The sequence below is a fragment of the Phalacrocorax aristotelis genome, chromosome W (genome assembly GCF_949628215.1).
Source record: "Phalacrocorax aristotelis chromosome W, bGulAri2.1, whole genome shotgun sequence".
NCBI lineage: Eukaryota > Metazoa > Chordata > Aves > Suliformes > Phalacrocoracidae > Phalacrocorax > Phalacrocorax aristotelis.
This window is the reverse complement of record NC_134310.1, coordinates 29,812,577-29,825,003: the sequence shown is the minus strand read 5'-3', so window position 1 is coordinate 29,825,003 and position 12,427 is coordinate 29,812,577. Positions and strand designations below refer to the sequence as shown.

Sequence of the window (12,427 nt, the reverse complement as noted above, 5' to 3'; positions counted from 1 at the left end):
GCTCCTCTCTCGGTGCCATCCTCCCCACACCTCCCCAAGGGATTTCAGGTTCCCTCTGCTGCACAAAAACCCCCCCTGGAACAGGCTCGCCAGCCGGTGGAGACCGAGGCAGCCGCTGGCCCTGGCGCGCAGGGCTGCGGTGGCTCTCCCTTGCTCTAATCCCCTTTTCCCTGCAGTCTTCCAGCGCGGGATCGCGAGCTGTGCCTGGGTGGGCAGCTGCTCCAGCAAAGGTCAGCGGGCAGCAGGTTCGGCCTCCTGGCTGCCCTCCCTGCGGGCAGCGAGCTCGGCTCCCCGCGGCTCCGCAGTCGGAGCGGGGCACGGCTATTTTCGGCGCTGCCACCCAGGATGTAATCTTGGCTGCCTCCTCCTTCTCACCACCACCTCCTCCCCCTCCTCTCGCTCGCTCTGTCTTTCTCTCCCCCCCTCCACAAGTGATCAAAAATAGTACGTGTGGTGTTAAATTTCTCACTCTGTAGCTTATTAAAAGCCTCTGAGTGCCTGACGCTGAGCCTATTTGAAGCTCAGCCGACTTCCCAGTTTCTGAGCTGCTCTAGTGCCTTTTTCTTCCCTTCCCCTCTCTTTCCTTTTTTTTTTTTTTTTTTTAAAGGTCATACATTGCACTGTGCATAAGCAAAGCCTCAAAGTCAGAGCGAGTGCTAATTAGAACATCTTGGGAATAACTGGGGATGGACGGCTTTGCTCCCTCTTCCGCTCTCCTCTGTCCCCGGTTTCTATTTGCAGCGTGCGTGTGCCTCTCTCGACACACGCAGCCGCTCTCTTTCTGACGGAAGGTGGCTGGTTTGTTTTTTTTTCCCCCCTTTTTTTTTTTTTTTATCTAATGGAAGAGCGTTGGCGAGGCCGGGAAGCTGGGGAAACGGCCAGCTGCTATTTTTAGGATGGGAAAAAAGTGTCTCCGTCAGCGTCCTCTCACCAGCTCTTCCCACTGCCTCCCGCCAGCCCCGGGGGGACGGGGGCCCAGCGGGGATCTGGCCGTGCCCCCTCGCGGGGTGCCCTTGGCTGGGCCCTCCGTGGCGTGACGCCTGCCGGGACTTGTAGTCTGTGTTTGGGGGGGACCAGCGAGGGCACCTCGGGCTCGCCCCGCATCCGGGGTGGCCGAGAGACCCTGGGGACAGCCGTGCCCCCGCTGCGGGGCGGGAGGCAGCTCTGCCCCTGCTCTGCCAGCCCCCCTGCCAGTGCCAGGCAGCAGCGCCGGGCAGGGACCGCCTGCACCCTGGCTGGTGGCACCACAGCCCCGCTCACCCTGCCCCGCGGTTTGGGGGTGCAGGGCGATGTGTGGGGGCATTCCTGGGCTCTCCCTGCCCCCCCTCGCAGCCCGGCCTGGTCCCCGCAGGGTCCCACCGCTGCGGCCTCTGCTCTGAGCCCCTCACCTGCCTCTGTCCTTTCCCGTGACTGCTAATTATCTGGTTCTGTCGAGAGCAGCGTTCTCCTCCCCCGGCTCCCCGCACTGAGCTCTCGGCTCCCTCTGCCCACACCAGGAGCCGCGATCAGTCACATCCCGCTGGATGCCACGAAAACGGTCTCTGACTCTCTGCTTGGCGCAGGAGACACGCGGCTGCGGCTGAACCGGAGGCAAAACCCTTCCCTGCTCCTGGCTCGGCGTCGCTGCTGCGACCTGGTGTCGGTGCTGCGGGGACAGACCCGGCCGGGGACGGGTGGGGGTCAAGCCCCGGTGTGGACCGTGCCCGTCCCGCCGATGTGATTCAGCGGGTGAATCCTCCCTCCCCTCCTCCCCAAACCAGCCTGGCTTGGGGAGGCGGTGGGGCCATCCCGGCTGGCGACAGCACCAGCGCCGTGCTCGGCTGCCCCCCGAGCGCTGGCACGAGCCCTTGGGGAGCACGGCCTCCCAAGCGCGGCTGGGGCGAGAGGTCTTTCCTCGCCGCGTTTTGGGGCGGTGGGCGCTGGGGCGCTCTGGCACAGCGTGGCGGGGTTATTACGGGGGAGCCTGGGATCTGTTTGTCTCCGGCTTTCGAGCGCTGCGGGGCGGGGTGGGCATGAGAGGGAAACGTTAATGCGCAGGAGGGAAGGGCTGCCTGGAAAATGGCGTGAGCGGGGTGGGGGGCCGGCGCGTCGCCCTCCTTCCTTTCCACCGAGGGCTTTTGCCCATGACTTGCATCTTCTGCTGCCAGATGGAGGGTGGGGAGCCGGGCTGGGAGCGCTCGGAAAGTGAAGCATCACCGTTTCTGCCAGCGGCGCCGGCGGTGTCTCTTCTCTTGGGGGATGATTTCCAAGAGGGGCCGGGCTCTGCTGGGACGAATCTCCTGGCGCTGGCGTCCCCTCCCCGTGCTTGGCCACATGGCGTTTCCACCGTCCCACCCAGATCCCGAATGCAGGGGAAAGGTTCGAGCTCTCGTCTCTCTGCAGGAAAAAGCAAAATAACCCAAACCCCACCGCAGCCCCAGGATTCCCCCGCTCCTGGCTGGACTGACTCATCTGGCAGAGCCGCCCCTTTCCCTGCCCAAACCCTCGGTGCTCGGGATCCTGCCTGGCCTCTCGCAGCCACCCTGATTTTGCCCCACGTCCTCGGCGCCCACGTTGCAAAACAGAGCTGCGAGGGCTGCCCCCTGCCCCTTGTCCCTGCCGGGGGCACCCGGGGGGCTGCGGGAGGTGGAAGGCAGCCCCCCGGGGAAGGGGGGGGCTGAGCATGGAGCTTGGAGAGCCTCGGCGCTGAGCAGCGCCCTGCCTGTCCCTGCCAAGGCTTTGCGGCACCTGGGTGCAGAGCTGGCTCTGGGCAGGCCCCCTCCCCGGCCCCCGTGGCCATGGGCTGCTGCCCACGGCCCCGGTCCCGGCATGGGAAGGTCAGCAGCGGCTCTGCACGCTGCCAGCACACGCCCGGCCGTGTCCTTGGGCCACGTTGCCCTTGGGTAGCTCGAAGGCCACCGTATCCTCGCAACTTCCTTCTCCGGGGGGGAGCGCTGCTGTAATGATTAACCCGCGCTGCGTTAATCGTTCCGTCCGGCAACCTTTTTCCTCTCGTTTTCCAGCACTGGAAAATGCTTCTCTTCCGCCCACCTCCCACACACGTGGTCCCATCCCCGTGGTGGGAGCGTGGCAGAGCTCAGGGAAAATCCCCGCAGGCAGGGCAAGCAGGAGCAGGGGACCTCAGCTCGGGGCACGGCAGTGGCGTCTCGGTCCCGGCCCGTTTCTGGGGTGATTTGCCGGCAGATGGCGGTGGAGCCATGGGGAGACGTTCACCCTGCCAGCCTCACCCCCCAAAATCCAGGCGCAGGAGCGAGTGCCAACGGGTGTTGCAGAGGGCGGGTGTTGGAGCCAGCACGACGGTGCTTGTCATGCAGCTCCCAGGCCAACAGCCTCGGAGCGCTGCGCTGGCGAAGGCGGCAAACCCTTGGCCCGGGGCAGGTTCTCTCTTGGGGAAACTGAGGCACGGATGGGGAAAGTTATTTGCAGGCTGGGGAGAGCGGGGACGGGACCTGGGAATCCCAGACCCTGCCGCTGCGTTGTGGCGCTTGGGGAAGCCAGCCCTGTGGGTTGGTTCCCCCACGGGAAGCCCCCCAGGGAAGCCGCCGGGGTCAGGCGAGGGGCAGTGGGGGCGGCGTGTTGCCCTGGGGTCCCAGGTGCCTTGGCAGGGGCTTGGGAGCCCCGGGGGCTGTGGGCGCAGCCCTCGCTCAGAGCAGCCTTGGCAGCCGCTCACGCTTGGCTTCGCTGGAGCCGGCCCAAAGCCACACGGCGCGTGGAGGGGGGCACACGGTCCCGTGCTGGGGGTCCGAGCAAAGCCCCCTCCCACCGCCCCCCCTCCCCCCAGCCGGGGCCACGACCCGCACGGGGCAGGGGGAGGCCGGGAAGGAAGCGGCTGCCAGCTGGGCTCAACGCTGGCTACAAAGGCGGCCCAGAGAGCCCGAGCGGAATGAGGTGGCATCCGTCCAGGTTCCCACGGCGGCCCCTGTGCAGAAAATACACCCGGAGCTGGTGGCGGTTGCCACAGCGATGGGCTGGGTGCCACACCGCGGGGGGGCACAGCCCTGCACCCAGGTGTGCCAGCACCGGACCCCGGCGCGGGGCGGCAGGAGTGCCATGGGGCAGCGGAGCTGGGTGCTGCCGGGGACCAAAGGCTCCTGCCCTGGTACCCGCTGCCCCCGCCTGCCTTTGATGTGCCGGGACTTCGCCCTTGGTAAAGCTGGGAGGTTCCCAAGGAGTTCCTGGCTGGAGCCTGGCATCCAGCACCCAGGCGTCCTGGTGCAAGCCCCCACGAGCCCCAGGGCTCCATCGGCCGCTCGGTTCCCCTCACCTTGCTGCAGCCACGGGCTCCGAGGGGCAGCTGGGGGCTTGGAACGCCCGTGGGCTCCCCGGTTCCTGGCGGGGCTGGCCCGGAGGAAGCGGCTGCAGCTGGCCCCGGTGGTGGGGCGCTTCCTGGCGGGGCTGGCGCCGGGCTGGGCCCCAGGGTGGGAAGGGGAAGCCAAGGGGGGGGCCAGGGCCGGCTGCCCTCGGGGATGCCCCGACATGCGGCAGGGTGGAGGGGACGGCAGCGCTTTCATCCCCGCTCCCTCAAAGGCCGCCTGTGTGCCGAACAGCCACCCCTCCGCCGGGTATAAATAGCAGGGATTGAGGCCTGGCGTGACACTGGAGTCACTTCTGCCACCACCACCTTGGGTGCCCCCCCCCACCGCCCCGCAGAACCTCAATGGGGACATTGTGCGCCGCGGCCCCGCGGGGCACGTCCAGAGCAGCTGCTGAGCCTGACCCTGTCTGCTCCCCCCGCGTGCCGGGGCCACCGCGGGGCTCGGGGTGCCCCCGCAGGGTCCCATACAGGGAGGGGGCATGCGCCCCCCCACTCACTCTCCTCCTCCTGCCAGCAAGCGAGGGCCATGCGGGGGGGTAGGCGATGGCTTCCTGATATCCCTGTCCCCACCTGGCCATGCCGGCCGGCTCTGCCCCCCACCGCCCCCTCCCTGCCCGGGCAGCGCCGGCAGCTGCTGTGGGGCGTAATGATGGGGTGTGCCTGCCTGCCCCGGGGTGGAGAGCGGCGCGGGAGGCTGCTGCCACCCAGCAAGACGGGGCCAGCCGGGCGCGGAGCTTCGCTGCCTGCAGCCGGCGCGGCCACACCTGTGTGGGCTGAGCGGACCCCGCTCCCACCCCAACGCCCGGCCCAACCAGCTCCTTCGCGTCCCGGCTGCCCGCGGACAGGCTGCTGCAGGCAGGGCCCCCCGGGCCAGGCAGGTGTAGGGTGTCGGGGAGCGGCCGGCGTGGCGGGGGGACGCAGGGGGCCAGGAGGAGCTGGAGCTGCCTCCGTCCCTGCTGTGCTGCTGGGACATGGCCACTGCGGTCCCCCCGAGCACGCCGAGGTGCCCGGTGGAGCTGGGGGCTGGAGGGGCTGTGACCCCACTCGCTCCCAGCTGGGGGGTTTCCGGGTGTGCCGGGACCAGCCTGAGCTGCTGCGGGATGTCCCTGTCCGTGCTCGCCCCTCATCGCTTCCCCGCATTGTGTCCCCCGTCCGGCCCCGCATCCTGTCTCGGCAGATGGGCCCCGGCCCCGACCTCGGCCAGCTGCAGCCCCCGCGCAGCGTGTCCTGGCCGGGCACCCCAAGGGCACAAGGCTGCCGCCGGGACGGGCTGCGAAACAGCCCCGCCAGCTCACACGGGCTCCTGGCGGGGCGTGGGAAAAGGCAGCCTCTCCCGCAGCGAGCGGGGCGGGCAGGGCAGGCAGGGCAGGCAGGGGCCCCCCCGGTGGGGCCGGGTGTGGGCGCAGAGTGTGCACAAGAGCATGTTGCACCGGCAGCGGGGTGGGGGTTCATGCGCCCCACATCTCCCCATCTGCTCCAACCGTGGTCGCCCAGTCCCCGGGGCTGCTTTACGCCCCGTCGCAGTTTGGGGAGCGAGGACCGGCTGTGCTGCAGCATCCCCACTCCTGGTCCGGCACACCGGGGGGGCTGGGGCAGCTCCGCGGTGTGGGGGTCCTGGCTGGGCGGGGGGGCCGTGACCCAGACGATGCCGCAGCCCCCGGCAGGCTGCCGGTACCTGCTCCTTACGGCCGCGGGAGGAGCGGCACGAGGCCGGGCGGCTGATGCCAGGGGCCTCCCATGAGCAAAACGCTGGATAAGCAGCACCAGGCCGCGACAGCCATCGCGCGGAGCCCTGGCCGGGAGCTTTCTGAATTCATCTCGGGTTCAGCAAATGGCTGTGGCTGGAGGAAAAGGGTAGGAACTGGGCCGGGGGCTTAACCAGCAGCATTTTCCTTTGGGACTGCACCTCTGGTAAAACATGAGCTGATGCTTTTCACTTTGAAGGCTGCCAGGAGCATCTGAGCAGGGCAGGCGGCGCTGGGGCTGCTGTGAAGCGAGTTTCTCTTTTGCTTTTGTTTGGCTCTTGTTTGGCCAAGCATCCACCCGACGCCGAGCACAAGCGGGCTCCCGAGTCCCTCGGTTTCCATCGAAGCAGTAGCGACGTGGCTGCATTGTTGGTTCATCGGTGATGAGGGGCTCAGCGGGGCGGGGGGCCGGTGGGGGCCGTGCCGCCAGGGGAGGGCGGCGGGAGGCAGGTGCTGCGCTGCGGAGGTTACACAAGAGCCCCGCTGTGCTGATGCTCCCAAAACCACAGATGATCTAATCTCCTGCAGCCTAACCTATCGCTGCCATATCACGTTTCCCCTCAAAACCTAATCCTGCAGAGAGCACTCGACGCCGTCCCGGCAGTGCCCTCGCAGGAGCACCGATGAGCGACTGCCCGGTCACACCGGCAGCCCCCAGGGAGCCGGGACCTGCCTCCCCACCTTGCGAGGGCTTTTTCAGCCCAGGCAGCTCCAGGGCTGCTGCAGCCACTCTCAGCTGAGCTCAGCCACCCTCAGCCCTCGCTCCATCTGATCCCAGCCCCACGTGGTGCCGAGCCCTGGGGTGGGACGGTGGCCTAGGAGCCGCTCCGTGCCGGCCTCCCCAAGATGCCGGCCTTGTCTGAAGGACTGTATCAGCGTTGGTGCGAATCTCACTGCAGCAAACCCCACCCAGGGCCGAGTTCTGGGCACTGAGAAAGGGAGAAAGGCAGAAGAGCCCCGGCGTGGCACTTCCTTCCCTGTCCTCGTCCCCAGTGGCTCGAGCTCTGCTGCCATGTGTGCCTCTCTCATCACCGCAGCTAACGCAGTCGGGGCGCTCTGGCTCCTGCCTGCCAGCCCCCCCCAGCCTGGCGGACGCTGGAGCCCTGCAGCCCGCGCCTGCCGGAGGGTGCCGCCTGCCCGGCAGCATCCCGGGATGCTCTCAGCATCACCCGGGTGAGGAGCTGGAGAGGCGCCTGGCTTCAGCTCCGGGCTCTCCAGGCAGTGGGGTCCGGCAGGGCTCGGGTACGGCCCCCACGGCCCCGCAGCTGGCCGGGACGGCGCCTGCCTTTGCCGGCATGTGAGGTGCCGGGGCGTGCCCCAGCCCGCGCGCTGCCACGCCGCCAACCGCCCGGCACACACGGGCCTCGCGGCAGATGTGAGCAGGCGTGTTTCGGGGCAGGGCTGCCCCCGTGCCGGCCCAGCACTGGCCCAGCGTGGCCAAGGTCTCCGTTGGGAGCTGAAGGCGCTATGGGGAGACAAAGGTTTAATGAGGGGTTATTCGGCTCTCTCTGATCCTTCCGCCCATTATCTAATCAGAACAGCGCATTTAAAAGGCCACAGTTCAGGGTGAGTCACTTCCCCGGTCGGTGCCTCAGTTTCCCCACAGGTACCGTGCCGGGGATGAGCTGAGCCCGTCTCCCCGCAGCGTGTCTCGGCGCTGGGGAATGCGGCACAGTGGGTCCGGCCCAGGGCTGGATTCCTCCGTCTGCTCTTTGCTCTGCACTGACTCACCCCGACCCTGGGCACAGCACCTCCCTCCGTCCCCCCGAGCTGGGGAAGGGGCGGCCACGCTCCGGCCGGCACCCCTGAGCAGCCGGGGAGGGTCCGGCAGGAGGGAGGGCGAGAGCCGGCCCTGCCTAGGGGTGCGGGGACATCCCGATGCCCAAGTGCCCAGCGGCACGGGTCAGGGGCACCCACGCCTCCGCCCGGCCGCTGCAGCCGGGCCCCGTGGCAGTGCCGGTGCCGGCGGCACGCGGGGTCCGTCTCTCCTCCCCGCCAGGATTTCCTGCCGCCGTTCCCAGAATAGGCTGTGGCCCCGCATCCGTGGGGGAGCGGGTGACCCCACGCAGCCATCAGCCGGGAAACGGCCCCGCCACCCCGAGCAGCGCCGGGACCCGGGGTCAGGCACGGGGCGAGGCGGCAGCACCGGCATCTCGTGGCCGGGGCCACGTGGCGGGACTTGTGGCGGTGCCCCCTGCCCCTGCCAGACCCCGGCGGTGCAGGGAGGGCTAGGCAGGCGGCTCCATCACCGTAAACAGGAACTGCAGCCGGGAGGAGAGCACAGCCCAGCCGGGAAGTGAGGGGGTGCGTGCGCCCATGACGGGATGTGTGTGAATGGCGCGAGCCGGCGTCCGGCCCGGCCGGGGGGGAGCGTGGGTGGGGGCGCAGCCCCCACCTGGGTGAACGCGCATGGGCGTGAGTGCGCGCACACGCACGGGAGCGTGTGTGCCCGTGTCTGTGTGCAAAGTGAGCACGTGTGTATGTGCACGAGTGAGCATGTGCCCGTTTGGGGCGGTGGCGCCGGAGGGGTTGCACACGCGTGTGCAGGGACGAGGCCAGGAGGAAGTGCCTCCTCCCATCCCCAGCCCGCCCTGGGTCGGGGTTTCCTGTGGCACAACCTGCCCGCGGGGCTTCTTTTCCTCCTCCCCGGTTTCGGCTGCTTCGGTGGGTGCCAGCCCCGGCGGAGGGGCAGGGGCGGCACTGGGCAGCGGGGCCGTGTGCGAGCATGCCCGTGCGCCCATGTCTGCAGCGTCCTGCGTCCCATGCTGTGCCAGAGGCAGCCAAACCCACGGCGCCATGGGGCTGCCAGCCACCCCGTCAGACCCCAGCCCCTCCGGCAGCAGCCCTGAGCCCCCCAGGGCGGTGATGGGGAGGCCGGGCGGAGGGGTGCCCGCGGCCCCGGGCTGGCACCGTGCCCCCCGCCCGGGTGAGGTTCCCGCATTCCTGACGTGGCTCCAAGTGGATCAGTGGGCAGGCGTGGGGCGGGGATGCCGCCGTGCTGAGTGTGCGCCTGTGTGTCAATGTGTGGGGCAGCCCGGCGGGACACGTCACCCCACACTCCCCCTCCCCAGCTGCCCCCCAGCGCGCCCTGGGGCCCCATGCTGCTGTTGTCCCCAGCCCTTGGCACACGCTCGGGCTCTGCAGGATCCGTCCCACGTGGCCCCGGCTCTGCCTCCACCCTTTGTGCAGGCAGGACTTGGCAGATGCCCCATGGGCAGCAAGGCTGGGCACCCATGGGTGGGCTCGCTGCCTGTCAGTGCTCCCCCTGTCAGCCAGCCATGCCCCGTGGGACCCCCAGCCAGGGGCACCGAGCTCTTCCCGGCCATGGGGCAGGGCTGGAGGGTGGGTGCTCAGGATGCTGCGCCCCAACTGGATTCCCCAAAGTGGGGACTACACCCCCCACAATGCATTGCGGGACACTCTGGCCCCACCCACTCCAGGGTGGCCTTGGTGCACTATGGGGTGGGTAGTCCTGGGGGTGGCCGGGCTGGGGGGACCACCTGGGGCAGGGTGGGACGGGGTCCTGGCATCTGCGGCGGTGGCACCGCTGCCTCCGCTCGGCTCCCACGGAGACCCTGCCCGCAGCGGCAGCGCTCCCCTTCCCCGGGCGATGCCGATACCAGCGGGGCGGCCCCTGCTCCCGCACCCGGGGTGGGGTGGGGCGAGGGCAGGGGCAGCTTCGGGGCAAGGCGGCAGCCGTGGCTGCGGTGCCGAGGGGATCAGCCCCGGGAGGCTCCGTGCGGTGCGGGCGGTGCTGGCTGGCTCGTGGCCGGGGCGGCCTCGGCTCTGCTCTCACCCAGGCTGGACCGACCACAAACCGCCCCAGCCAGCCCTCGCGGCGGGAGATGGGGTGGGATGGAGTGGGATGGGATGGGATGGGATGCGATGGGATGGGATGCGATGGGATGGGATGGCGGGGTTTACTTTCCCCTTGATTTATGAGCCTGGGTCACCCCAGGAACAAGGTACAGTGTGTACCCAAGGAGGCTACTGAAATCCCAGGTCCTTCCCCTCCCCAGGGCTGGCAACTTGCTTAAGCATTTATAATAATAATAATGATAATAACAATAATAATAACAACAACAACAACAACAAGCTGAGTTGTCATCTGACTCCTGGAGCCAGTGATTTAAAGCAAACCAAAATGTCGCGGTGTCTGAGGAACAGCCGCGCAGTGCTGAGCTGAGGCTGGGGCTGGGGCTGACCAGGGGCCCAGCCTGGCTGGGAAGGGGCTTCCAACGGGCAGGGGGGTGCAGGGTGTCAGGGCTCCAGTTCCTCTCGGCCACAACAGGTGAGGTCTGTGCCCCAGGTGCCCCTTCCCACCCTGGCAGGGGCTGGATGCCCACATTTCCCGGGCTCCCTGGGAGTAGGAGCCGGGTCCTGCCCCGCTGCGGGGGGTCTCTGCCCCAGCCCGTGCCCAGGGGAGGGCCCTATCTGTGGGCACAAGCAGGTGCTGATGCAACCACCAGGACCTCACCGCGATTTCTGGGATTGCCACACCACCTCCGGCAATCGGAGGGGACGGCATGGGCTCCTGCGCAGGCTGGGGTGCAGGACGGGGCTCGGGGGGGGGGACTGGGGCTGTGGCAGCAGAAGGGCAGCAGCAGAGCTGGTACACGAGGCAGGACCAGATGTGGACAGAGCCGGGGTCCAGGGTTCCCCCCACCTGTCCCAGCACGGCTCTGGGCTGAAGCCCGGGCAGGGAGCGAGGCAGGGGAGGTGCCCCCAGCCCCGGGGACGCTGGGCAGGGCTGGGGCCGGCTGGCTGCCCGTACCCGGCCCCGCACACCACCGGGCCCACATGCCCGTGTGCTGCTCTGGCTGGCGAGGGGGGAGAGTCAAATCTCCGTTCCCGCCCGGCTGGGGGGTGCTGGCCACGGGCCGGCAGCGTCAGGGGCTGGCAGGGGGGCAGTGGAGCCAAGGGCCGGGAGCCGCTCGCCCTGCGTCAGCGGGGACAGGGAACTCAGCGTCCCGAAGGGGACCGTGAGCTCAGGGAGCCAAGAATAGCCCTGGCCTCACCGTGGGCAGCGGGGCCGTGGCCCAGCACAGCCAAGTATGGACCCACACCTGGGCCCGCAGCGCTGCTATATCCAGAGGGATTCGCCATCCTTCCCGGGGCCGGGGCCAAGCTGCGGGTGGGTGCCTCTGCGGTGACTCCCCCTGCCCCGGCCCCACACGTCACGGCTGGGAACTGCCTCATCCCGGGGTTTGGTGGGAGCCGTCCAGCCCCATGTTGTGCTGGGGTCCCCCCTGCCTGTGGGGTGGCTCGGGGGGCCTGGGACCCCATGCCCAGGCGGTTGCCTGAGTCACTCCAGGGGGTGACTTCATCTCTGGGGCTCACCGGGGCCCGAGACTGGGGTGATGGGCAGAGCCCCTGGGGGGGTGTGGGGTGCCCCAGAGCCAGGGCATGGCAGGCGAGGCCGGGCCACCGGCTCCGGCTGCATTGGGCCGGCAGCCGGGGTGTCCCCAGGCTACGACGCCCGGACGCGCTGCCAAGGGCCACCAGGAGACGTCCCCGAGAGCCGGGAAACACATGGAGCCGATTGTGTGTTTCTAAGGACACGCCTGGGTGTTTACAGCCCCGCCAGTGTCACCGGCACAGACACTGCCGTCCTGCCCAAGGACAACCCGCACCCGCCACGAGGCAGCCCTGAGCGGGTGGGATCGGGGGGCTCCAGCCACGGGGGGGTTCGTGCCTGTCTCCGTGCCGAGAGGGTGGGGATTGCCGGCTCCTTACTCACAGCAGCAAGCGATGGCTCACCTGAGCACGCCGGGGCGACATGAGTCACCGCTCGCCACCGTGACTAAGGCTGTGCTGCTCAGCCCTGTGGGGCTCAGGGGACGGGGAAGGGGAGCCGGGACCCCCAGCCGGCAGCCCTGCGCCTCTCCCACCGCGGCGGTGCCGGTGGTGCCTGGCGGGCCGGCCCGGGCGGGCGGAGGTGAAGCGGTTCGGCTGCACCCTCCTGCCGGGGTGTGCCCCGCGCGAGCCCTGCCGCTGGCCCCGCGCCCGTGGGAACGCTCCCACTCGCTGCCGGCAGCTCCGCGGCGAGGCCCCGGCTGTGCACCGCGCAGCTGGGCCCTGCTGCCTGCGCCGTGCCCGCCGGCATCGGCCCCGCCAGCTCTGCCCCCGCGGCGTGGGATCCCTCCCCAGGCCGGGGGCCTGGTGAAGTCGTGGAGGAAAAGGGGCCCCATCCCACCTTGGTCCCCCATCACGGGAGCGAGAAACCCCCATCTACCCTCCTCTCCCCTCTCCCCATCTCTGCCCTAACCCCATGACCCCGCACCTGTGAGGGGAATGCAGAGACTTGCGATAAAATCCCCGTTTGCCAAAGCTGTGAAATCAGCCAGGAATTCAGTCCAAAAGGAAA

General features: G+C 69.0%; 1 protein-coding gene across 1 annotated transcript in view; it reads left to right on the top strand.

Annotated features, from left to right (window-relative positions):
- STK11 (serine/threonine kinase 11) overlaps positions 1–12,427 on the top strand; it is a 165,141-nt gene that overhangs the window by 58,930 nt on the left and 93,784 nt on the right. The gene's annotated exons all lie outside the window — the stretch shown is intronic.